The sequence below is a fragment of the Argopecten irradians genome, chromosome 12 (genome assembly GCF_041381155.1).
Source record: "Argopecten irradians isolate NY chromosome 12, Ai_NY, whole genome shotgun sequence".
Lineage (NCBI taxonomy): Eukaryota > Metazoa > Mollusca > Bivalvia > Pectinida > Pectinidae > Argopecten > Argopecten irradians.
In genome coordinates this window covers 26,252,893-26,279,582 of record NC_091145.1, presented here as the reverse complement: position 1 = coordinate 26,279,582, position 26,690 = coordinate 26,252,893, and the positions used below count along the sequence as shown (strand labels likewise).

At 43.5% G+C, this 26,690-nt stretch overlaps 1 protein-coding gene across 3 annotated transcripts in view; it reads right to left on the bottom strand.

Annotated features, from left to right (window-relative positions):
* Positions 1–26,690, bottom strand: part of LOC138336679 (dystroglycan 1-like) — a 141,640-nt gene that overhangs the window by 32,400 nt on the left and 82,550 nt on the right. For 2 of the 3 annotated variants that reach the window (XM_069286211.1, XM_069286210.1), the window contains one exon: positions 25,268–25,331. The gene's annotated coding sequence lies outside the window, so the exon portion shown is untranslated. Of the gene's footprint in view, positions 1–5,039; positions 5,107–25,267; positions 25,332–26,690 lie in introns of those variants that run through there. The other variant, XM_069286215.1, reaches the window with a different exon arrangement.

The window sequence follows — 26,690 nt, the reverse complement described above, 5'->3', positions numbered from 1 at the left end:
GCAGTCCCGTTTGTCTCCGAGTCCAAGGGTCGAGCTTCGACCGTTAGGTCGAAGCCCTCAGCTTCTGTGGTTAGGAGTTCGGCTCCTAAACGCCACTTGTTGGAGCCTGCTCAGGAGAGTTTTCCTGAGTCTGTCTCTTTTGCTGGCCCTTTTCTCCCCGTTGGGACCTCGGGTCCAGGCAACGAGGAGGATATGGACTGTGAGGTCGTGGGTTCGGCAGAGGATGATGATGTTGTTCATCTCTCCCCTGGCTGCTCCGATATTGACCAATCTGGTTTGTCGGATGCAGATCCTCAGGTTGAAGATTTCCAGGAGGAGGGTGACCTCGAGGCTGCTGAGGTGGATGCCCAGCAGGTTTTGTCTGGGATGCGGGCCCTTAGGGCCGATGTATCTCGGATTCTCGGGGCGGAGGTTTGCCCACCACCTTCCGCATCATCCATCCCGGAGTCCACCACCCTTTTGGGTTCTTTGGTGGCTCCACGGGCATCTGCTCAGTCAGATCGCTCACTGCCAGAAGGCACTATTGTGTCTTCAGCTCTGGCCACTGCCCAGTCTCGAGTTATGGAGAAGAATTCTTCTTCATCTCGCACGCCTGGGTTTGCCGGGTTGCAGCTCAGTGTTGGTGATTTATCAGAGGTTCAGGCCTCTGATTATGCCATTCACGATGGACTGCTGTCCTCTCAGCCAGCTAAGCTGGAGTCTAGAGAATTGGCAGCTTGGCCCGGCAAGTCAGTGGACCAGGTGGTGTTCGGCTCCAAGGAGCACCACAAGATGGAGAGGCTGCTGCGCCTTTCCATTCAAATTCTGTCTTATATAGACTTTCTGACGGTTAGTCTATATAGGGTATCCGATGTGCCTGAGAGTCGGATATCTGAGACAGAGCAGGCCGACATTCAGGACAGAGTTACCTCTGCCCTGAACAGGGCATTGAGAGCCTTGGCGTCTTTACAGGTGTCATTGCTCGCCAATGTCTTGTTGGCTAGGCGTTTTTCTGTGTTGAAAAACCGCCCGGTCGAAGAACCTTACCGGTCCCGATTGTTGACTGCCCCCTTCTCTGGGTCCACTCTTTTTGGAGGGACTCTTCCTTCTGTTCAGAAGGATTTGAAGGAGGACTCGGTCGCTTCTGCCCTTCTTTTGAAGAGATTGCAGACCGTGAAGGCCAGTACCTCGCAGGGGTCCGTGCCTCCCAAGAAGAAGGCTAGAACTTCAGTCCTCAGTCTACTGCACAGCCGAAGTCGAAGCCTTACTTCAAGGGCAACAAGGGGAAGGGTAAGAAGGGCAAGAACCCTCCTGGGGGTAAGAAGAAGAGTTCCTGACTCTTTTTCCCCCTCCTTGGCCATTCCAGACGAGGGGTCTGTTCTGGAGGACTCCGCTCCTCCAGTTTTAGATTCCGGTCCTTCTCCCGCAGGATTCAGTTTCGGGTTAGGAAGCGATTCTCCCGCCTGGGAGGGTCTCGATCTTCCTCGTCCCGATCTTCCTGTAGGAGGTCGTCTGTCCTTCTTCCTCCCAGAGTGGAAGGAAATCACAGAGGACACATGGGCCTTGTCTGTGGTCAAGGAGGGGTTGGGCATTCCCCTCTTGCGGGATCCGCCCTTGGCATCAAGACCTATCTTCTTCCCTCCTCCGGGGGATCCAGAAAAGGCACTTGCCATCCAGGAGGAAGTAAGGACCATGCTTTTAAAGGGCGCGGTCGAGGAGGTGCCTATGGTGGAATGCACTCCAGGCTTTTATTCCAGAATGTTTCTGGTTCGGAAAAAGTCCGGAGCTTGGCGTCCCATCATAGATCTAAGTGCCTTCAACAGGCACGTAGATTCTCCTCACTTCAAGATGGAGACTCCACGGAGCATCATAGCTTCGGTGAGAGAGGGGATGTGGGCTACTTCAGTAGATCTGAAGGATGCCTACTTCCACATTCCCATCAAGAAGTCGGCACGGAAATTCCTCCGTTTCACTTGCAACGGGAAGGTTTTTCAGTTCCGGGCCATGCCTTTCGGGCTCACGACAGCTCCTTTGGTTTTCACCAAGCTGCTGCAGGTTGTCGTGGGGTTTCTGCACTCCAGGGGAATAGATGTTCACATCTATTTCGACGATTCCCTCATGCTCCACCTAGTGCGGGAATCTTTGGTGCAGAACACCCGTCTGGTCCTGAAACTTTTGCTCAAAGTCGGCTTCATTCCTTCCAGAGAGAAGTCCGAGGTCTCCCCTTCTCGAGACTTTGTCTTCCTGGGAAACCGTTTCAACACGGTTCAGGGCATTGCCCTTCCACCTTTGGAGAAGTTCGAGAAGGCCAGAGATCTTGCTCTGACCTTCATCAGTTGGTCACACGTCCAGGTGCGTTGGTTTCTCAGTTTTCTGGGTTATCTCAACTCCCTGGCAGATGTAGTCCCCCTTGGGAGACTTCACATCAGACCTCTCCAGATGTTTCTCCTCGCGAACTGGGTTCCTGCCAGCAGGGAATGGGAGGCTTGGCTTCCTCTCAACCAGTCCGTGAAGGAGTTTGCACGGTGGTGGACTCTCAAAGACAATGTTCTACAGGGGGTTCCGTTGTCCAAGCCAGCTCCCACCATGACCTTGTTCACGGACGCGTCCATGACAGGTTGGGGGGCTTACCTCGATGGCCATTGCCGGTCGGGGGAATGGTCTGGGGATCAGCTCTCCGAGCACATCAATGTGCTGGAGATGAGGGCTGTTCTGTTGGCTTTGCAGGCTTTTCGAAAGATTCTGCATTCCAAGGTGGTTTGTGTGGCTACGGACAACTCTACAGTTGTCGCGTATCTGGAGAGACAGGGGGGGCAAGGTCCCACGTCCTTTGTGTCCTCGCTATCCGTGTTCTTCTTCTCTGTCAGGAAATGCAGTTGACTATTCTAGTCAAGCATCTTCCAGGCAGGTTGAATGTTCTGGCGGATACTCTCTCCAGGCGCCGCCAGCCGGTTCTGACAGAATGGCAACTAAATCCCTCGATCTTCGAGGGCATTTGTCAGGTGTGGGACAGGCCTCATATAGACCTTTTCGCCACTTCCCTGAACAATCAGCTGCCAACCTTTGTCTCTCCGGTGCCAGACCAATTGGCTTGGGCTGTGGACGCGCTATCTCTGGATTGGGAGGGGATGCAGGCTTATGCATTCCCTCCATTCAACCTGGTGGGCAGGGTTCTACAGAAGTTTCGGACGCATCATTGCTCCCTCCTTCTGATAGCGCCCCTGTGGCCGAGACAACCATGGTTTCCGGAGCTATTGTCGTTTCTGGTGGATGTTCCTCTGGTTCTTCCACTCAGATCCAATCTCCTGCGCCAGCCTCGGTCACGGACGATGCATTCACGTCCCGAGATCCTCCACCTTCACGCGTGGAAGCTATCTCAGGAGGCCTCGCTCAGGCAGGCTTTTCTTCGGACGTGTCAGCCCGCATCGCCCGATCAATTAGGTCTTCCTCTTCTGCCGTCTACCAGTCACGCTGGAAGATCTTCTGTGATTGGTGTATCGGCAGGAAGATTGATCCGATCAAGGCTTCTGTCCAGCTGATTGCAGATTTCCTTCTCTATTTATTTAGGGAACGGAATCTCGCCTCTGGTACTATTGCGGGATACCGCACGGCTATTGCCAGTGTACTGTCTTTTCATGATAGGCGAGAGGTAGGTTCTTCCACCTCGTTGTCTGCTTTGATTAGGGGCTTCAGTCTGGACAGGCCTAGGGTACGGCAGTTAGCTCCACAGTGGAACCTAGCTCTTGTGTTAGAGTCACTGAAGGGGGCTCCTTATGAGCCTTTGGGGTCTGTCTCCCTAAAGTTTTTAACTTTTAAGACTGTCTTCCTGCTTGCCCTTGCCTCAGGCCGTAGGAGGAGTGATATCCATGCTTTGTCTGTTCACTCTTCGTGCCTTCGTTGGGCCAGAGATAGCTCTGCCGTTACCCTTCTCACTGATCCTGCCTTTTTGGCAAAGAATCAGGTTCCTGGTTTTTCGCCCGATCCCATTAGGATTCCTTCCTTGACAGTCTCTGTTGAGTCTGAGGAGAATGATCAGTTGCTGTGCCCCTGTCGAGCACTTAGGTTTTACCTTGATAAAACTAGGGGGGGGCGAGGTACTCGATCTCGTCTATTCTTGCCCATTAAACAGGGTCAGCAGGATATCTCCTCCCAATCCATTTCCAGATGGATATGTCAGGTGATCAAGATTGCTTATGAGCTATCTAATGATCTATCTCGGGCGAAATGTAAGGTGAGGGCTCATGAGGTTAGAGCCCTTGCAGCTTCTTTGGCTCTCCTAAATGGGTCCTCATTCCAGGACATCATGTCTGCTGCCTTTTGGCTGGTCAGTCTACTTTCACTGACTTTTACCTCCGGTCCCTGTCCTCTCATTCTGAGGGACTGTTTTCCTTGGGTCCAGTTGTGGCGGCTCAGTCTGTGACTGTTCCTCCGCCCTAGACATGGTATTTATTTTTGGTTTTAACTGTATGCGGGCAGGCATCACGATGGTACTCCTCTTTTCTCTGGGAGGTATTCCATTTTTTATCCCTTTCCTTCGAGGGGTTCCTGGAACCCCTTTTTATTCTCCCTACTGGGGCTTGTCTCCTGGATTTGACGTTTGATTGGGCTGCCTGGCTTCGGACTCTCCACTACGGTAAGACGAATTCGCATACTAAAGTTATGGTAACGTATTACTGAAATGAAATTGAGGTTTTTCAATGTAAAACCAATTTTCATGATGTAATACTTACCATAACTTTATGGAGTCCCACCCTTCTGTTTCCTCCCCTTTCCTCCTCAGCCATTTTGCCCCTGTGGCTCCATAAAGGGTTTTTGAGGAAGGGAGACCACTCTATGTTACTCTCGTCGAGTACGAGATGAGGTACGGTAGGGAGACGGGATTCTCAAATCTTATGTTTGTTGGGGCTACAAAGATGGGTGTAGGTAGCGTATTTGCATACTAAAGTTATGGTAAGTATTACATCATGAAAATTGGTTTTACATTGAAAAACCTCAAGATTTACCACTCGACTACATCAATTACCTGTACGAGATTTAAAACACCCCCGGAGAACAATTACCTGTAATTTATAGGCTTTAATCCGATAGGACAGGTGAACGATACAGGTGAAATACAGTGGCACACAGGATATGTGTGAGTAATGTTTACCTGGCAGAAAGGTGAGAGGTTACAAAACTGACAGGTATATATAAGTAAAGAATACAGGTGACAGTAGTATTGTTCAGGGCCTTTGTAGGCGTGATCATGTATAATGATTAGTGTGATAGGCACGGGTGATTAATTTTAAAATCATTCATAAATCAGTTTATACCATATTAAAGCTTACAGGTTTTCGAAGTGTCAATTTAAAGATAAGTATTTCCTGAATATTGATTTAGGGCTAGCGACTTGAATAAACACCTTCACAGGTTTGTTAAGAAGGAAATATTTTCTTAAGCAATCACTAAACTGTTCCTTTTACATCTATAAATTTCTCTACGTTATTTTTACTAATTTGTTTCTAACGACGTATTACCTCATTTCGGAAGATCCACACCATTTCCTGTCTTTTAATCTTTTTTTGGATCGAATAGACAAGATGATTGTTATATACCAGGTAAGCTATTCTAATGGCATGTTATTAAGAACGTACATTACACAAAACTTCACTTGAACACATGCAGTAATACATTACTACCTTTACTTTGATGTTGAAATTCATAAATGACTTGATCGTATAATATACTGTGACAAAATTAAACAAAAATCCCACCGGCCTACACTAAAACTATCCAGATTAAAATCAGTTAAGATACATTTTAACTCACTTGTTTTTATTTTCAACTTTATCCTTCAAAATAATGTGCGAGATTGCTTCTGAACACAAATTTACACGCATAATTTACAATCGCAAGCAATTTTTAAGGGTCTTATCAATTGCAATATGTTTCCAATTTCTTGCTTTATATTTTATACCCTACTTGATAAAAGGAGCTTATTGAAATCTGATGCAATTTATTTTTCTCCACACAGTGATAACCTCATACATATGTCAAAGATAATCGGTGAGTATGGACTTAAAATCTGCTACTATCAGCTAAAACACACAATGTTAAGTTTGGCTACTAGAACTTACAGTTTTCATTTGATAGATATAGCTGGCTCCAAACTGATCAAATATTATAAATCACACAACTTGTATACAAAAAATATTAGATATTTCCGATATAAAATCTTAATAAAATCACAGGATGCTTATATTAAAGTCTAGGTTTTATATCAAGAGAATTAAGTTAGATGCATCAGAAGCACTTTCTGTTACAAACCAAAACTCTCAGACATGCTATACAGACCCTAATCAGAAGTCATTTGTGTAGAATTTACCCAAGGCGGAGCAGCCCCAGGAGATTTATTTTCTTAAGATGCTGGTATTTTACAAATTAATGAAATTTCGTGATCTCAGGCAGTTACAAGTGTTATGTATACACTGAAAATTAAGGCCAGAGAGAAATATCTCACAGTCTGAAACCAAACATTTCTTCATGTGAAATGAAATTGAATTACAGTAATGATTGACTTACAACTATATAAGTGATTGGATTTTGAAAATTGCTACAATGATTGTAAGAATGCGACATTGCTAATAAAACTAATTAGATATAACTTTCTACCATTAAAATAGAAATGACTACATTGCAATCACTTATGTTGTACATTTTAATGCTTCAAATCAAATCAAATCATTTACTTGACCTTGGACACTGTAGTAATACAAGGCAGTGTAGAGTTGTGTAGAGTTGGCAGGATTCATATCTAATATGTAGAGATTCTTTCATGGTAAGAAAGTCTTCCTTATTTCAGTAGCATTCATTACAAATATATCTACTTAATAATTATTCAAATCTTTCAAAGTGATTGACCTTGATAAATGGACCATTTCAAATTGAGAAGACCTTTTCCAACACTTATATAGATATTGCTATTGAAATAAACATGCTGATTTATTCATAAAACAACACATTAGAATGGGGAGTGTTTTATCTGTTGCACCAACAGATCTAGAAATGGAGTACTGTACTGGTACTGTCATATGGCTCCCACAGAGAGCTAAAATAACCTTAGGAGTTCCAGTTGTAGGGTGAGTTATGGGGATATTGGTTTACTGTTGGTCTGGACAAGTGGCCCCCTCCCATCCATCAGACCTGTAAGACAGGTATACCCTAAACATTCACCACTTCTCCTCAATAAAAGTCTAAACATCTCAACTCCTTCACAACTCCTGCCTTATACCCTAATATTTCACCTCTCCCTACTCTCATATCATTTTCACTGCCAAGCTGTCCATCTTCCAGAACTGTTTTCCTCTTCAATGTGTCCATCTTCACACCTGTATCCCAAAACATGACCCCCTCCTTCTCAATCATGACCCCCTCATTCTCAAACATGACCATCACTGTCTCAAATAACCTCCACCCATCCTCTTCAAACTGACCAACCTCCTATTCACAATTAGCTCCCTCTATCAACTAAACCCCCTCCCATTACAAATGACCCCGACCCTTCTTCAAAAACATGACCCATTCTCTCCTCTATCAAATGGTCAACCTCCTTTCCATCAATTTTCTTCCTCCATCAATCCTCTCCCCTCTTCCAATGGACCCCCTCCCCTCCTCCAATGGACCCCTCCCCTCCTCTAATTGACCCCCCACCCTTCCATCAATGACCCCCTCCCTGGCCCCCACACTTTAACCAATTACAGCAACATGTGTATACCGCCCACACCTACAGGAGAGGATAACATCTCTCTCACTAAATTACCCTGATTTACAAGGGGATACGGCCAGAGATCTGTATCAAAACTGACCATCACCACATGCTCCCTATTATACCAACATGTTCTATCCACACCTCCTTGACCACTGGCCACTTAAATCATAGAAAGCCCTGATAGATTTATGACCCGACTCTAAATCTTCAGCAGAGTCTTGAAATAACATACCAGAAGTGTTCACATATTTCCAGTAATGACCTGAAGATTGTTAACAGATTTATGTACAAACATACTAACAGGCTTTATCACCTGATCGACAACCTTCTGCAAAGGTAGAACCATTTACTATTCCTTTCTCCAAAAGTAGAACCTTTTCTATTCCTTCAAGTTGTTCTAAAGGTAGAACCTTTCCAATGCCCTTCTGCAAAGGTAGAACCATTTTCTATTTTGTTTTGCAAAGGAAGTGCCATTTCTATTCTACAAGGATCTTATTCTCTATAAAATCAAAGAGAGTACTTGATGATGGAACACAACTGCTTAACTCATTCACTCCCCTGAAGACAAATATTTGGAGTGACATCATGGCCAGGGTCATAAGTTCAGATGACCTTTGGTGTTGACCAATCATGATATGACTTTGGAATTCTTGGAGAGACATATCATACATCTGAACTTCTGATGCTGACACACACACAGTTTTGGTACCCTACAACATCAATGTTTGCCATTAAAGAACAGCTCAAAGGATATTTATATATCTAGATAATGACTAAACATTTTGTTTATTTTAATTTGCATGTGTTGCTTGAGAAATTCACAAGCAGTTACAGAAACAGTTGTAAAATTAAAATTCAGACTGAAGTAAATAATAATCAGCCCTCTAATTTCCTGTATCTTCTTCACATCAGTGACATTTCACATGTCTTTCAATGGTCAATATCAGATAATGAATATTAAGCATTTATAATGCTGTCACACACCTAGGACTCTGCATGAGGTATTCAGAAAATCCTAAACATTGACAAATAATAATGCCTTACCACAAACATATATATCCGTTCCCACCTAATTATAAACAACAATATACTTACCCAACTAATAAGTACATACCAATCCTCATTAGAACAAGCCTGTACAATAATGAACAGGAAAAAACTCACCTTTAACGATATTATATACCTGTACACCTACGTAACTCGTGAAATAAGGCCAGACGGTTTTAGTAATAAAGGTGGAGAAAACCACAGAGCTGGACAGTTTCCAGTATTTTACCTGCTGATGAATGTAGTGTACCTGTACACAGGGACTTAGGGCTTATCTGATTTTTCAACAACTTTATCTCGAGTTAGACCCCAATCAGCTGAATTCTTCCAGAGGTACACGGAAAGTGAATAGAAAAATGCTATCTATAAATCATCAAGTTATATCTCTTTCTCTGTTGAATTATAATACAACTATAATACATATCACACATTGGAAGGGTTCATTTGATACCTGAGGGGACGAAGGAGTATAATTCATACATCGTATCCTTAATCGTTGTAATCTATGTTACATATTTCCGATTGTAAGTCAATAGGGATCAACATATTAGCCCTTGTGTTCATTCATACTCACACACCTGTTTGCTTTGTTAGATATTTCACCTGTTATGGTTGTGTATTAGTGTGGACACGGTTCACTGATTACCACCCGACAATGGCGACAGTTTCTGTTGAGACTATGTATTTTGTTATTATTTACAACTGACGTAAGGTGTCTGTGTGTGACTTGTGCCAAACATGGAGTTACCCACAATTAAAATATCCAGCTTCATACCTCATTAAGCTCTAGAATGAAAGATAAATAATCCTTTGTCAACTTCCATTTGTAATCCAGTCATTCATGCTAATTTTATAATTTGCCCATTATAAACATAGGCAAAGTGAAAGTACACATAAATACATAACGTACACTCCCATAGTGGACACCATTAAATACGGCCATCCCTAGTTCACCAACCAAACCCCTCTCCCCTTCTCTTTTATTTTATGGCAAGGGCAACCAAATCAATTTCATAAAAAGAAAATGTTTTTGGACCCTTTGGTTGTAGCTTACAACTCACACAAAACCTGTTGAGAAATCCTCTTTGGATATATCTCCTGTCTTACTGGGTTAGTTAAGACAAAAGTGTGCGTTTTGTTGTAATTGATTGTATCGGTCTGACACTAATACTAAGATGAATGTGTATGTATCATCATTAAATGACAGTCCTGACAAGCTGTTTTTCTCACTTCACACACAGCTATATATCCACATGATATAGATTTTTTAGTCCTTACGTCCCATGTGAGGCGCAAGATTGTTCTTTTTTCCCCATGCAAGCAACTTTTCTTTTTCATAGACGAGACTAACTGGCTTCATACGTCAAATCAGACTTGCATCAATTGGCTTATAGATAAATATCAACTAGAACGACTGCCATCATGCAGTCTTCAGTCTATAAATATTGAAAAATTTATCTTAAAATTTTGATCTTTATAACATATCCAATTCTAAAAAGTTTCAAATTAAAGGGAGATAATCTGAGAAATTCTTATAAAAACTGTTTTTTTGGCAGGTGGTCTTTATACACAAGTCAAATCGTGTTATAATTGACCATTTACTGTCTTGAAAAATAGTCTTGATAAGCAGGTAGTCTTTATACAGAGGTGGTTCAAACATATAATGTAGTGTACTGATATACCTACAGTATAGGACTATACCCATACAGTGTACCTTGTATTGACTATAACCACTTACAATGAGAGATGTAGATCAAGTACCTGGTCACCAATTTGTACAGTTAATCCACAAGTAAGCAGAGATCAGAGTAACATCTCTAAGGTGGACCATTGTGGTCCTCTCCATAGATAACCCTATCTATCCTAGTGAACACTTATCTTGTCCCAACTCTGGAATGCTACCTTTGACTCTGTGCCAGACAGATGTGTGTTCTAGTCCAGATGTTATGTATCATGATCACTTGGCCCAATAATTATAACAGATTATACAAAAAATTCATTTACACACATCAGTTAGTTAATGTTCCAATATAAAACCCTCTTCCTTCTGTTTATTTGTAAGCTTATATATTTAGAATGAAAGCTACCAGGCCAAAAGATTTTGTCAAATTTTACAGCTGTTGTCAAACTTGATATGAAACTTCTCCAGCCAGCAGAGACCTGCTACAGAGATCTTGATTATGTGTAAAAGAGCTAATTTTGATATTGATATATAGACTATCTTATATCATCTTTATACGCTGCTTAATTTCATGTCTTTATCAAGTCAGTAAAATTGTCATAATAAAATTTCTATACTGCATATCATGCCAGAAGGCCAATGGATGGCTTGACCTTACAAACAGTGATTCAAAGATAAAATCTTAAGTTTCTCATTTAAAAGACATTAAATATACAACACCCTGAATGGTTACAGTTACCTCTCTATAGATTCTATCATTAAGGTCGCAATGACCCTAATCTATCACTATGGTTACAATGACCTTTAATTCCATTACTATAGTTGCAGTGTCCTAATTTCATCACAACAGTTGCAATGACTTAATTTCATCACTACATTGACTCAATTCTACTACTACAGTTTCAGTGACCTAATTCCATCACTACAGTTGCAGTGACCTAATTCCATCACTACAGTTGCAGTGACCTAATTCCATTACTACAGTTGCAGTGACCTAATTCCATCACTACATTGACTTAATTCACTCACTACAGTTGCAGTGACTTAATTTCATCACTACATTGACTCAATTCTACCACTACAGTTTCAGTGACCTAATTCCATCACTACAGTTACAGTGACCTAATTCCATCACTACAGTTGCAGTGACCTAATTCCATCACTACAGTTGCAGTGACCTAATTCCATCACTACAGTTACAGTGACCTAATTCCATCACTACAGTTACAGTGACCTAATTCCATCACTACAGTTACAGTGACCTAATTCTATCACTACAGTTACAGTGACCTAATTCTATCACTACAGTTACAGTGACCAATTCCATCACTACAGTTCCATCACTACAGTTACAGTGACCTAATTCCATCACTACAGTTACAGTGACCTAATTCCATCACTACAGTTGCAGTGACCTAATTCATCACTACAGTTGCAGTGACCTAATTCCATCACTACAGTTACAGTGACCTAATTCCATCACTACAGTTACAGTGACCTAATTCCATCAGTTCAGTGACCTAATTCCATCACTAATTCCATCACTACAGTTACAGTGACCTAATTCCAATCACTACAGTTGCAGTGACATTCTATCATTACAGTTTACAGTGACACACTTCAGTTTGCAGTGACCTAATTCCATTACATACAGTGACCTAATTCACAGTGCAGTTATTTCATTACTACATCGTCTACTCGTTACCTAATCTCCATCACTACGGAGTTACACTGTACCAATAATTCCATCAATGCAGTGTGAATGACCTAATTCATCACCAGGGTATAGTAGGCCAGTTACCATTACATCTCTATTAAAATATCAAGGATCTGGACTCTTTTACAACGAAGGTTACACAATGACATTCTTAATCAGAAATGGCTTCCCTATCACATGTCTTATTTCCTTTGAAAATAATATTGTATTGGAGAGGCAGGATAAGGAGACTTGCTTAGCATGAGATAACGATGTAAAAATGTGGAGGTCGTTCACGTCACTCTCTCTACTCACTGTTTGTACATAGTATGCGTCTATCTCATAGTCCTCAATAGGTTATCTCCCACAAGTTACAACCTAAACGCATTTTTAACGTATCAGGTTCAGTCAGGGTAATGTCTCCCTATGATAGTTGTACCAGATCAGCCCCGTCAGCGTACCTGACGCATAGATACTATAGTCAGGGTAGACTAGTGTCCACTCCCTGTTAGAGTGTGAGGTTAGTACAGTCCCTATGATTCAGTGTAAGACGGATCAGGTAGTCAGGGTAGTGTCCACTCCCTATGACCAGTTATAACTAACTCATGTTAACTATCAGGTCAGTCAGGGTAGTGTCCACTCCCTATGATAGTGTAACGGGATCAGGTTCTGTCAGAGAGTAGTGTCACTCCCTATGATAGTGTAACGGATCAGGTCTGTCAGGTGTGTCAGATTAGTGTAACGGGATCAGGTCTGTCAGGGTAGTGTCTCACTCCCTATGTGTGTAACGGATCAGGTCTGTCAGGGTAGTGTCCACTCCCTATGATAGTGTAACGGTCAGTCAGGGTAGTGTCCACTCCACTATGATAGTGTAATATGATAGTGCTATGGATCAGGTCTGTCAGGGTAGTGTCCACTCCCTATGATAGTGTAACGGATCAGGTCTGTCAGGGTAGTGTCCACTCCCTATGATAGTGTAACGGATCAGGTCTGTCAGGGTAGTGTCCACTCCCTATGATAGTGTAACGGAAGGTCAGGGGTAGAGGTCAGTCAGGGTAGTGTCCACTCCCTATGATAGTGTAACGGAAGGATCAGGTCTGTCAGGGTAGTGTCCACTCCCTATGATAGTGTAACGGATCAGGTCTGTCAGGGTAGTGTCCACTCCCTATGATAGTGTAACGGATCAGGTCTGTCAGGGTAGTGTCCACTCCCTATGATAGTGTAACGGATCAGGTCTGTCAGGGTAGTGTCCACTCCCTATGATAGTGTAACGGTAGGGTCATCAGGTTCTGTCAGGGTAGTGTCCACTCCCTATGATAGTGTAACGGATCAGGTCTGTCTAGGGTAGTGTCCACTCCCTATGATTAGTGTAACGGATCAGGTACTGTCAGGGTAGTGTCCACTCCCTATGATAGTGTAACGGATCAGGTCTGTCAGGGTAGTGTCCACTCTCTATGAAAGTGTAACGGATCAGGTCTGTCAGGGTAGTGTCCACTCCTTTGATAGTGTAACGGATCAGGTCTGTCAGGGTAGTGTCCACTCCCTATGAAAGTGTGTAACGGATCAGGTCTGTCAGGGTAGTGTCCAATCTCCTATGATAGTGTAACGGATTCAGGTCTGTCAGGGTAGTGTCCACTCCCTATGATAGTGTAACGGATCAGGTCTGTCAGGGTAGTGGTCCACTCCCTATGATAGTGTAACGGATCAGGTCTGTCAGGGTTAGTGTCCACTCCCTATGATAGTGTAACGGTTATCAGGTCTGGTCAGGGTAGTGTCCACTCCCTATTTGATAGTGTAACGGATCAGGTCTGTCAGGGTAGTGTCCACTCCCTATGATAGGTGTAACGGATCAGGTCTGTCAAGGGTAGTGTCCACTCCCTATGATAGTGTAACGGATCAGGTCTGTCAGGGTAGTGTCCACTCCCTATGATAGTGTAAACGGATCAGGTCTGTCAGGGTAGTGTCCACTCCCTATGATAGTGTAACGGAATCAGGTCTGTCAGGGTAGTGTCCACTCCCTATGATAGTGTAACGGATCAGGTCTGTCAGGGTAGTGTCCACTCCCTATGATAGTGTAACGTCAGTCAGGGTAGTGTCCACTCCCTATGATAGTGTAACGGATCAGGTCTGTCAGGGTAGTGTCCACTCCCTATGATAGTGTAACGGATCAGGTCTGTCAGGGTAGTGTCCACTCCCTATGATAGTGTAACGGATCAGGTCTGTCAGGGTAGTGTCCACTCCCGTCAGTCAGGGTAGTGTCCACTCCCTATGATAGTGTAACGGATCAGGTCTGTCAGGGTAGTGTCCACTCCCTATGATAGTGTAACGTCAGTCAGGGTAGTGTCCACTCCCTATGATAGTGTAACGGATCAGGTCTGTCAGGGTAGTGTCCACTCCCTATGATAGTGTAACGGATCAGGTCTGTCAGGGTAGTGTCCACTCCCTATGATAGTGTAACGGATCAGGTCTGTCAGGGTAGTGTCCACTCCCTATGATAGTGTAACGGATCAGGTCTGTCAGGGTAGTGTCCACTCCCTATGATAGTGTAACGATCAGGTCTGTCTGTAGTGTCAGGGTAGTGTCCACTCCCTATGATAGTGTAACGGATCAGGTCTGTCAGGGTAGTGTCCACTCCCTATGATAGTGTAACGGATCAGGTCTGTAGTGTATACGGATACAGTGTCTGTCAGTGTCAGGGTAACGGATCAGGTCTGTCAGGGTAGTGTCCACTCCCTATGAAAGTGTAACGGATCAGGTCTGTCAGGGTAGTGTCCACTCCCTATGATAGTGTAACGGATCAGGTCTGTCAGGTAGTGTCCCTATGATAGTGTAACGGATCAGGTCAGGGGTCTGGGTAGTGTCCACTCCCTATGATAGTGATAACGGATCAGTCTGTCAGGGTAGTGTCCACTCCCTATGATAGTGTAACGGATCAGGTCTGTCAGGGTAGTGTCCACTCCCTTATGATAGTGTAAACGGATCAGGTCTGTCAGGGTAGTGTCCACTCCCTATGATAGTGTAACGGGGTAGTGTCCATCAGGGTCTGTCAGGGTAGTGTCCACTCCCTATGATAGTGTAAACGGATCAGGTTCTGTCAGGGTAGTGTCCACTCCCTATGATAGTGTAACGGATCAGGTCTGTCAGGGTAGTGTCCTCACTCCCTATGATAGTGTAAACGGATCAGGTCTGGGGGTAGTGTCACTCCCTATGATAGTGTAGTTGTCCGGTACTCCCTATGATAGTGTAACGGATCAGGTCTGTCAGGGTAGTGTCCACTCCCTATGATAGTGTAACGGATCAGGTCTGTCAGGGTAGTGTCCACTCCCTATGATAGTGTAACGGATCAGGTCTGTCAGGGTAGTGTCCACTCCCTATGATTAGTGTAACTGCGGATCAGGTCTTTTTCAGGGTAGTGTCCACTCCTTTGATAGTGTACAGCAACGGATCAGGTCTGTCAGGGTAGTGTCCACTCCCTATGATGTGTATGAGGTGTAACGGAATCAGGTCTGTCAGGGTAGTGTCCACTCCCTATGATAGTTGTAACGGATCAGGTCTGTCAAGGGTAGTGTCCACTCCCTTGATCCCTATAGTGACTCCCTATGATAGTGTAACGGATCAGGTCTGTCAGGTGGTTCAGTGTACCCACTGCCCTATGATAGAGTGTAACTGGATCAGTCTGTCAGGGTAGTGTCCAACTCCCTATGATAGTGTAACAGATCAGGTCTGTCAGGGTAGTGTCCACTCCCTATGATAGTGTGTAACGGATCAGTCTGTCAGGGTAGTGTCCACTCCCTATGATAGTGGTAACGGATCTGGTCCAGTCAGGGTAGTGTCCAACCTCCCTATGATAGTGTAACGGATCAGGTCTGTCAGGGTAGTGTCCACTCCCTATGATAGTCCTGTAACGGGATCAGGTCAGTCAGGGTATTGTGTCCGACTCCCTATGATAGTGTAACGGATCAGGTCTGTCAGGGTAGTGTCCACTCCCTATGATAGTGTAACAATCAGAGTTCATAGTCAGGGTAGTGGTCCTACTCCCTATTGATAGTGTAACAGGATTCAGGTCGTCCTGTCAGTGTAGTGTCCCGGGTGAGTGTCTCCCTATGAAAGTGTAACATATCAGGTCTGAGTCAGGGTATGTGTCCACTCCTATGATAGTGTATACACGGATCAGGTTCTGTCAGAGGTAGTGTCCACTCCATATGCATAGTGTAACGGATCAGGTCTGTCAGGGTAGTGTCCACTCCCTACTGGAATAGCTGTAACGGATCAGGTCCAGTCAGGTGTAGTTGTCCACTCCCTATGAATAGTTGTAACGGATCAGGTCTGTCAGGGTAGTGTCCACTCCCTATGATAGTGTTAAACGGATCAGGTCTGTCCAACATGTAGTGTCCACTCCCTATGAAAGTGAGTCTAACGTTGATCAGGTCTGTCAGGGTAGTGTCCCACTCCCTATGATATGCGTAACGGATCAGGTCTGTCAGGGGTAGTGACTCCCACTCCTATGATAGAGTAATGGATCAGGTCCTGTCTAGGGTAGTGTCCACTCCCTTAATTGATAGTGTAAACGGATCAGGTCGCTGTCAGGGGTATGTGTCCACTCCGATATGATAGCGTGATAATCGTGATCAGGTCTGTCAGGGTAGGTTGTCCAACCTAACCCTATGATTGTGTAACGGCATCAGGTATGACTGTCAGGGTAGTGTCCACAACCCTATTGAAGTTAGTGTAACGGATCAGGTCTGTCCAGGGTAGTGTCCTCATCCTATGAAAGCTGTAACGGATCAGGTCTGTCAGGGTAGTGTCCACTCCCTATGATAGTGTAACAGATCCAGGTCTGTCAGGGTAGTGTCCACTCCCTATGATAGTGTAACGGATCAGGTCTGTCAGGGGTAGTGTCCACTCCCGCTATGATAGTGTAACGGATCTGGTCGTGTACAGGTTAGTGTCCACTCCCGTATGAATAGTGTAACGGATCAGGTCTGTCAGGGTAGTGTCCCACTCCCTATGATAGTGTAACTGGATCAGGTCTGTTCAGGGTAGTGTCACTCCTTGTTTAGTTTAAGGATAATGTGTCAGCAGTTAGTGTCCACAATCCCTATGATAGTGTAACGGATCAGGTCTCGTCAGGGTAGTGTCCACTCCCTATGATAGTGTAACGTATCAGGTCTGGGTAGTGCTCCACTCCCTATGATAGTGTAACGAGTTCAGGTCTGTCTAGGGTAGTGTCCACTCCCTATGATATAGCTGTAACGGTTCGTGGTCTTGTCAGGGCTAAGTGTCCACTCATCATCATATGTAAAGAATGTGTAACGGTATCAGGTCTGTTCAAGGTAGTGTCCACTCCCTTTGTTTAGTGTAAACGGATCTTCTTGGTCTGTCAGGGTAGTGTCCTTCTCCCTCGATGATTAGTGTAACAGATATGGCAGGTCTGTTCTCAGTGGTCAGTGTCCACCTCCCTAGGTTAGGTGCTAACGGCTCAGGTCTGTCAGGGTAAGTGTCCGCTTCTCCCTATGATTAGATTTGGTAACATGATCAGGTCTGTCAGGGTGAGATACCGACGGATTGTGATCGAATCGGCAGTAGTGATCACTCCAGCTATGATATGATGTATTACGGATCAGGTGCTGTCAGGGTAGTGTCCAGAGCTCCCTATGAATAGTTTGTAACGGTTACAGGTCCCCTCTTGTACAGGGTAGTTCTTCCGAACTCCCTATGATAGCTGTAACGGATCCGGTAGTCAGGGTAGTGTCAACTCCCTATGATAGTGTAATGGATCACAGGTCAGTCAGGGTAGTGTCCACTCCCTATGATAGTGTAACGGATCAGGTCTGTCAGGGTAGTGTCCAATCTCCCTATGAAGTGTGTAACGGATCAGGTCTGTCAGGGTAGTGTCACACTCCCTATGATAGTGTAAACGGATCACAGGTCTGTCAGGGTAGTGTCCACTCCTATGATGTTAGTGTAACAGATCAGGTCTGTCAAGGGGTAGTGTCCACTCCCATATGATAGTGTAACGGATCAGGTCAGTCAGGGTAGTGTCCACTCCCTATGATAGTGTAACGGATCAGGTCTGTCAGGGTTGTGTTCCACTCCTTATGTGTATAGTGTAATGATAGGTCTGGAAGGGTAGTGTCCACTCACTCCTTTGATAGTGTAACGTCAGTCAGGGTAGTGTCCCACTCCCTATGATAGTGTAAAAGGATCACGGTCTGATCAGGGTATGACCACTCCTATGACTTATGATAGTGTAATACGGGATAGGCTAGTCACAGGGTAGTGTCCATCCCTCTGGATTGTGTAACGGATCTGGTCTGTCAGGGTAGTGTCCACCTACCTATAGATAGTGTAGGGTAGTGCCACTCAGTTAGTGTAACGGATCAGGTCTGTCAGGGTAGTGTCCACTCCCTATGATAGTGTTAATCGGATCATGGTCAGGTCTGTCAGGGTAGTGTTGCTTGTTTGAGTGGCACTCTTCCTATGATCAGTGTAACGTCAACGTCAGTCGGGGGTAGTGTCCACACTCCCTGATGATAGTGTAACGGATCAGGTATTCAGGTCAGTCAGATAGGTTAGTGTCCATCACTGTCAGGGTAGTGTCCCCTATGAAAGTGTAACGGATTCCAGGTCATGTCAGGGTATGTGTCCCACTCCCTATGATAGTGTAACGTGAATCAGGTCTGTCAGGGTAGTGTCCATCCCTATGATAGTGTAACAGTCAGGTCAGTCAGGGTAGTGTGGTCACTCCCTTTGATAGTGTAACGGATCAGGTCTGTCAGGGTAGTGTCCACTCCCTATGATAGTGTAACAGATCTGGTCTGTCAGGGTAGTGTCCACTCCTCCTATGATAGTGTAACGGATCAGGTTCTGTCAAGGGTAGTGTCCACTCCCTATGTTAGTGTAACAGATCAGGTCTGTCTAGGGTAGTGTCCTCACTCCCTATGATAGTGTAACGGATCAGGTCTATCTGGTCCGGGGTAGTGTCCAGACTCCCTATGATATGTGTAAGGATCAGGTCTGTCAGGGTTAGTGTCACTCCCTATGATAGTGTAACGGATCAGGTCTGTCAGGGTAGTGTCCACTCCCTATGATAGTGTAACAGATCAGGTGTCTAGTCAGGGTAGTGTCCACTCCCTATGATAGTGTAACAGATCAGGTCTGTCAGGGGTAGTGTGTCCACTCCCTATGATAGTGTAACGGATCAGGTCTGTCAGGGTAGTGTCCACTCCCTATGATAGTGTAAACGGATCTGGTCTCAGTCAGGGTAGTGTCAACTCCCTATGATAGTTAACGTAGTCGTAACGGATCAGGTCTGTCAGGGTAGTGTCCACTCCCTATGATAGTGTAACGTCAGTTCCCACTATGATAGTGTAACGGATCAGGTCTGTCAGGGTAGTGTCCACTCCCTATGATAGTGTAACGGATCAGGTCTGTCAGGGTAGTGTCCACTCCCTATGATAGTGTAACAGATCACGGTCTGTCAGGGGTTGTAGTAGTGTAACCACTCCCTAGGGTGATCCACTCCCTATGTAGTGTAACGGATCAGGTCTGTCAGGGTAGTGTCCACTCCCTATGATAGTGTAACTGATCAGGTCTGTCAGGGTAGTGTCCACCTCCCTATGATAGTGTAACGGATCAGGTCTGTCAGGGTAGTGTCCACTCCCTATGATAGTGTAACAGATCAGGTCTGTCAGGGTAGTGTCCACTCCCTATGATAGTGTAACGGATCAGGTCTGTCAGGGTAGTGTCCACTCCCTATGATAGTGTAACGGATCAGGTCTGTCAGGGTAGTGTCCACTCCCTATGATAGTGTAACGGATCAGGTCTGTCAGGGTAGTGTCCACTCCCTATGATAGTGTAACGGATCAGGTCTGTCAGGGTAGTGTCCACTCCCTATGATAGTGTAACGGATCAGGTCTGTCAGGGTAGTGTCCACTCCCTATGATAGTGTAACGGATCAGGTCAGTCTGTCAGGGTAGTGTCCACTCCCTATGATAGTGTAACGGATCAGGTCTGTCAGGGTAGTGTCCACTCCCTATGATAGTGTGTAACGGATCAGGTCTGTCAGGGTAGTGTCCACTCCCCTATGATAGTGTAACGGATCAGGTCTGTCAGGGTAGTGTCCACTCCCTATGATAGTGTAACGGATCAGGTCTGTCAGGGTAGTGTCCACTCCCTATGATAGTGTAACGGATCAGGTCTGTCAGGGTAGTGTCCACTCCCTATGATAGTGTAACGGATCAGGTCAGTCAGGGTAGTGTCCACTCCCTATGATAGTGTAACGGATCAGGTCTGTCAGGGTAGTGTCCACTCCCTATGATAGTGTAACGGATCAGGTCGCTGTCAGGGTAGTGTCCACTCCCTATATTAACGATCAGGTCAGTCAGGGTAGTGTACCCATAACGGATCAGGTCTGTCAGGGTAGTGTCCACTCCCTATGATAGTGTAACGGATCAGGTTCTGTCAGGGTAGTGTCCACTCCATGATAGTGTAACGGATCCAGGGTAGTGTCCACTCCCTATGATAGTGTAAGGATCAGGTCTGTCAGTAGGTAGTGTCCACTCCCTATGATAGTGTAACGGATCAGGTCTGTCAGGGTAGTGTCCACTCCCTATGATAGTGTAACGGATCAGGTCTGTCAGGGTAGTGTCCACTCCCTATGATAGTGTAACGGATCAGGTCTGTCAGGGTAGTGTCCACTCCCTATGATAGTGTAACGGATCAGGTCTGTCAGGGTGTGTCCACTCCTATGATAGTGTAACGGATCAGGTCTGTCAGGGTAGTGTCCACTCCCTATGATAGTGTAACGGATCAGGTCTGTCAGGGTAGTGTCCACTCCCTATGATAGTGTAACGGATCAGGTCTGTCAGGGTAGTGTCCACTCCCTTATATGTCAGGGTAGTGTCCACTCCCTATGATAGTGTTAACGGATCAGGTCTGTCAGGGTAGTGTCCACTCCCTATGATAGTGTAACGGATCAGGTCTGTCAGGGTAGTGTCCACTCCCTATGATAGTGTAAACGGATCAGGTCAGTCAGGTAGTGTCCACTCCCTATGATAGTGTAACGGATCAGGTCTGTCAGGGTAGTGTCCACTCCCTATGATAGTGTAACGGATCAGGTCTGTCAGGGTAGTGTCCACTCCCTATGATAGTGTAACGGATCAGGTCTGTCAGGGTAGTGTCCACTCCCTATGATAGTGTAACGGATCAGGTCTGTCAGGGTAGTGTCCACTCCCTATGATAGTGTAACGGATCAGGTCTGTCAGGGTAGTGTCCACTCCCTATGATAGTGTAAGGATCACGGTCTGTCAGGGTAGTGTCCACTCCCTATGATAGTGTAACGGATCAGGTCTGTCAGGGTAGTGTCCACTCCCTATGATAGTGTAACGGATCAGGTCTGTCAGGGTAGTGTCCACTCTATGATAGTGTTAACGGTCAGTCTGTCAGGGTAGTGTCCACTCCTATGATAGTGTAACGGATCAGGTCTGTCAGGTAGTGTCAGGGTATGTGTCCACTCCTATGATGAGTGTAACGGATCAGGTCTGTCAGGGTAGTGTCCACTCCCTATGATAGTGTAACGGATCAGGTCTGTCAGGGTAGTGTCCACTCCCTATGATAGTGTAACGGATCAGGTCTGTCAGGGTAGTGTCCACTCCCTATGATAGTGTAACGGATCAGGTCTGTCAGGGTAGTGTCCACTCCCTATGATAGTGTAACGGATCAGGTCTGTCAGGGTAGTGTCCACTCCCTATGATAGTGTAACGGATCAGGTCTGTCAGGGTAGTGTCCACTCCCTATGATAGTGTAACGGATCAGGTCTGTCAGGGTAGTGTCCACTCCCTATGATAGTGTAACGGATCAGGTCTGTCAGGGTAGTGTCCACTCCCTATGATAGTGTAACGGATCAGGTCTGTCAGGGTAGTGTCCACTCCCTATGATAGTGTAACGGATCAGGTCTGTCAGGGTAGTGTCCACTCCCTATGATAGTGTTATCACGGTCTGTCAGGGTAGTGTCCACTCCCTATGATAGTGTAACGGATCTAACCTCTTCAATTCTTCCATCAATGCTTTTAACACATCCACTCATCATAGCTAGATGTCATCAAAATACTCGCCATGCAATCTTAACTTCTTGGATAGATTTCCCTTTCCCATTCTTTATCAAATCTACCCGATCTACCTTTCACTAAAATAAACGTCAAGCATTTCACACAAACTAATGAAACAGATATCATTCATTCCTTTATTATTCCTTCAATATTTTTTTGCCCCATCCAACCATTACAGACTGCCATCAAAATAGCCACTAAAAAGGTGAAGTATTTGGATAGACATACCCCTACCTACCCTTCACCCAGGGCCCAAATTAATGGTGTTAATGTGTTATAGAAAGCTTAGAAAATAGACCTACATGTACCATCACAAGCCTGTATAAAAAACTTCCATCAAATCCCTTACAAAAATATATCCAAAACCTCTATTCTCAAAGAATGCACAGCTTTCTACAAACGATATTGCATGGGGATGTCAGCTGCAAATTGGACCATTACAGTGGCTCTCTTAACAAATTCAATAACTACGGTAACTATTCAATGATCTATCATGGCATAATATCTATATTTAGTCATGACTTTGTACATGCTGCTGTTGCTGGTGTACCATTCACCAATACAGAATTTCATTTCATAATGATATCCTCTTCATCTTTTGCATTTGTGCATGTACAATACCAACATCTATTCATGTATGACAAATCCAGAACTAGTTGAATCCTTTAAGAAATGCAGGGCCGTGAAATTAGAAACCCAAATCTGTAATCACAGGAAATTGATTATGCATGAACTATATGTTGCTATCAGCATCTGGAAAAGCTGTTACTTTCTGGACAATTTGATTGGAATAACAAGCCTGCAATATATGTTCTCTCCTATCATGATTTCCGACATGTTCCGAGTTCCGACCCCTCCCTCCACACCCGGATAAGAGTGATAACAGCCCAGTATTCATCTACTCAACGATCAGGAACAATACAACACCTTGTTTCTTTTCACAATGAACATCAAAGACTCTATGTCTACTGTTGCCATAGCTACAAGCTTATCTCCGCCATTGAAACATGTCTTTTTTCAGATGGTTTCCAGAGGAAGTATCCAGAACAAAGAAAAGCCACGCTCCCAGCAGTTAAGTTGGAGAAACACATTGGTAATGTAATGGGATACAACAGTGAAATAATGTCACTTCAAACATTACAAATATGTTTTACATTTTTTTTATCACCAAGAAGAGCTATAGGTGTACCAAGAGACACATGAAACTTGTACAACAAAAGCTTTTACATATTAGTAATACAACATTTCTCCTACTTTCTGGGATTTTACAAAAAAAAAATTTTCCTTTCATTTTAGATAATGAAATCAATACCTTTCAGGAAAGGAAAATCTTGCCTTGCTTTCCAGCCTACCGTGTTCACCCTTATAAGTGCTCTCCTCCTTTTTGAGGCTGCAATTTCACTTAAACCGTTAAGATTATATTGTATGTGATTTGTTTTATAAATTGAGTAATGGCTTACTCTGTGCAATACTTTTGCAAAATGTTAATCTTTTGATCCTAAATAAGCACTCCTTAACTTTTTTTTTTCAATTCTTTAACGCCCTGGGTGCTTTATGGGTCAACTATGGTATGTCTATTTAGCTAAGCTTCACAAGCGAGGTCTATAAAGATAGGATTTGACATCAATCTACCAAAACATTATTGTAATTTTTCCCGCTTTTTAAAAATGATTGCAATTTCCTGACTGACAAAACCCTCCGATTTATGATCAATACAAGCAAAAAAACGATAGAATCTTTACAAAAGTTCAGCCCTTGAGGCTGTTTTTAAGTACGGTTTGACCCGCTTAGATGACTAGACTGATAAAAAGCTATATATAGGCTTTTAATCCACCCCCATCTATTCTACATTCATCTGGCTATATACCTTCAGATATAACATTAACGATGATCAAAAGACCATCATGGCGGGCCGTGTCACTGTTGTAAAGTGTCATCGTGGTGGCTACCTGAGTGACAAGGAAGGCGTTCAGGTGTGTGATAGCAGCGTAACTAAGCTGATAAGATCACATCAGACCAAATGTTTTCAATCTGTCCCCCCCTCGTCATATTCCTTATGACCAGCTCTGATGATGCAACTTAACAATAGCTGATAATGGGACAATCGATGGGTGGTCCTCCGTAACAATGGAAGCAAGCAGCTGCTTGTGTTAAACAGGTATCCTGCATGACTTCTGCTCAGAAGAACAAAATTCACCATACCTACATATTTCGTTAATCATTTCACAAGGAGACGCATCTCTAGCAATGTTGTGAAAAGCCGAATCACCAAGTGTATTGTAACAGGTAGCAGTTAGGAATAATCCCTTAAACAAGGAAGCAGGTGTTTTTTATAGTGATCAGAGGGAAAGTTTATCCCCATATTCTACCATGAATGAGGAGAGAGCTTATGTTACCTATATAACACAGGTGTGTGTAATCAAACACTCGAATGTTTAAGACAAGCTTGTAGTTGTAACATTGAGGTAAAGTTTGATGGGTCTGACATAACCTATTATTACAGCATGCTAACTGTATATAGGATTTCATGTTTCATTCCTGGATGTCCGGTAATTATAGAGATCAGTGGGTTGTAGATACCAGATATGTATATTTATATACTTCACAGGACTACCTGAGACGACACCCAAACCACACAAGATCTCTACATATGAAGTATCTTTTCTTTCACTGACATGTTAGATCCACAATAATAGACAAACAGTAAGCCTGGAAATGACTTCCGAACTTATATATGTTACATTATATATCAAATCAAAAGAAAATTTGGGAAAAATGATGTCTGATAATCAAATTCTGTAATTGACCCATTAAAACAATTATCAAAATTCAATTGAAGCCACTTTAGAATGTTTCTGTATAGTATTGCAATGCTATATAGATACCTTTCACTGACCTTCATATAGCCTTTTATAATGTTATAATGTGTCACTTACATAAAGTACTTTGGATTTCAGTGTTAAAAATTCACAAAAATATCCTCGAAAATCACAAATGGCTATACTTACATGTAGATTTAATCCTATACTGTAGTTAATCCTCAGTAATTAAGTCCTGAAGGGAATGTACCACCTGGAACAAAATGAAATATAGTTAGCATATTAGCCAAAATATAGTAATTAACATTCAGACAATGGTTAGCACTATAGCCAAAATATAGTAATCAACATTCAGACAATGGTTAGCACTATAGCCAAAATATAGTAATTAACATTCAGACAATGGTTAGCACTATAGCCAAAATATAGTAATTAACATTCAGACAATGGTTAGCACTATAGCCAAAATATAGTAATTAACATTCAGACAATGGTTAGCATATTAGCCAAAATATTGTAATTAACATTCAGACAATGGTTAGCACTATAGCCAAAATATAGTAATTAACATTCAGACAATGGTTAGCACTATAGCCAAAATATTGTAATTAACATTCAGACAATGGTTAGCACTATAGCCAAAATATAGTAATTAACATTCAGACATTGGTTAGCACTATAGCCAAAATATAGTAATTAACATTCAGACAATGGTTAGCACTATAGCCAAAATATAGTAATTAACATTCAGACAATGGTTAGCACTATAGCCAAAATATAGTAATTAACATTCAGACAATGGTTAGCACTATAGCCAAAATATAGTAATTAACATTCAGACAATGGTTAGCACTATAGCCAAAATATAGTAATTAATATTCAGACATAATTGACATGCCTTTACATATATGAATCACTGTTACCCTCCTGAAGTATTGTGTTTGTAACAAAGTTACTCCAATATATCTTCATTTAGATGTAATAAGGCGACAAATTTTGACATGATAATACAATTTTTTGTGTGTTTTGTGTGTTAATTACTTTTTATTTTCGTCATTAACTACATAAATTGCCTGTTTCTTTGATGATAAAGGCTGATGTTGGAACATACAAGTAATGAAGCTCTGTGTCTAATGCGTGCGCGCCTTATCATAGACCAGGAATGTCGCAGACAAAAACAAGGTACAGACTCGGGCCAGACACGATTTGTCTGCAAATTAAAATTGTTACGAGATATGAAACCCTATACTTCACTGCCTATATACACAAGATTAATTTCGAGCCATATGAAATGTATCAGAGCAAAAGCTATTGTTTTTTTCCTTAGATACCACCTGCAGTATCTTGGCCACCTGGAAACCTGGCTCACAAATGTCTCTCATCATCCTACAGCCCTAGCGCTATGTGAAGGGACTTTGAGACTCCGGTATGTGGATCTCTCTGGTCAGGAGATAAAGCACTGACAAGTGACCAAAGACCAGGTGCATTCTTGACCTTGCAGACCTTCAAAGTTGATTACTGAACTGACCAATGCTTTGTTGACCGACCAGAAAGATATCTGAGTCGGTCATCACTTGTTCCAAAGTACACAGTCTTTGCTGTCAAGCCAATC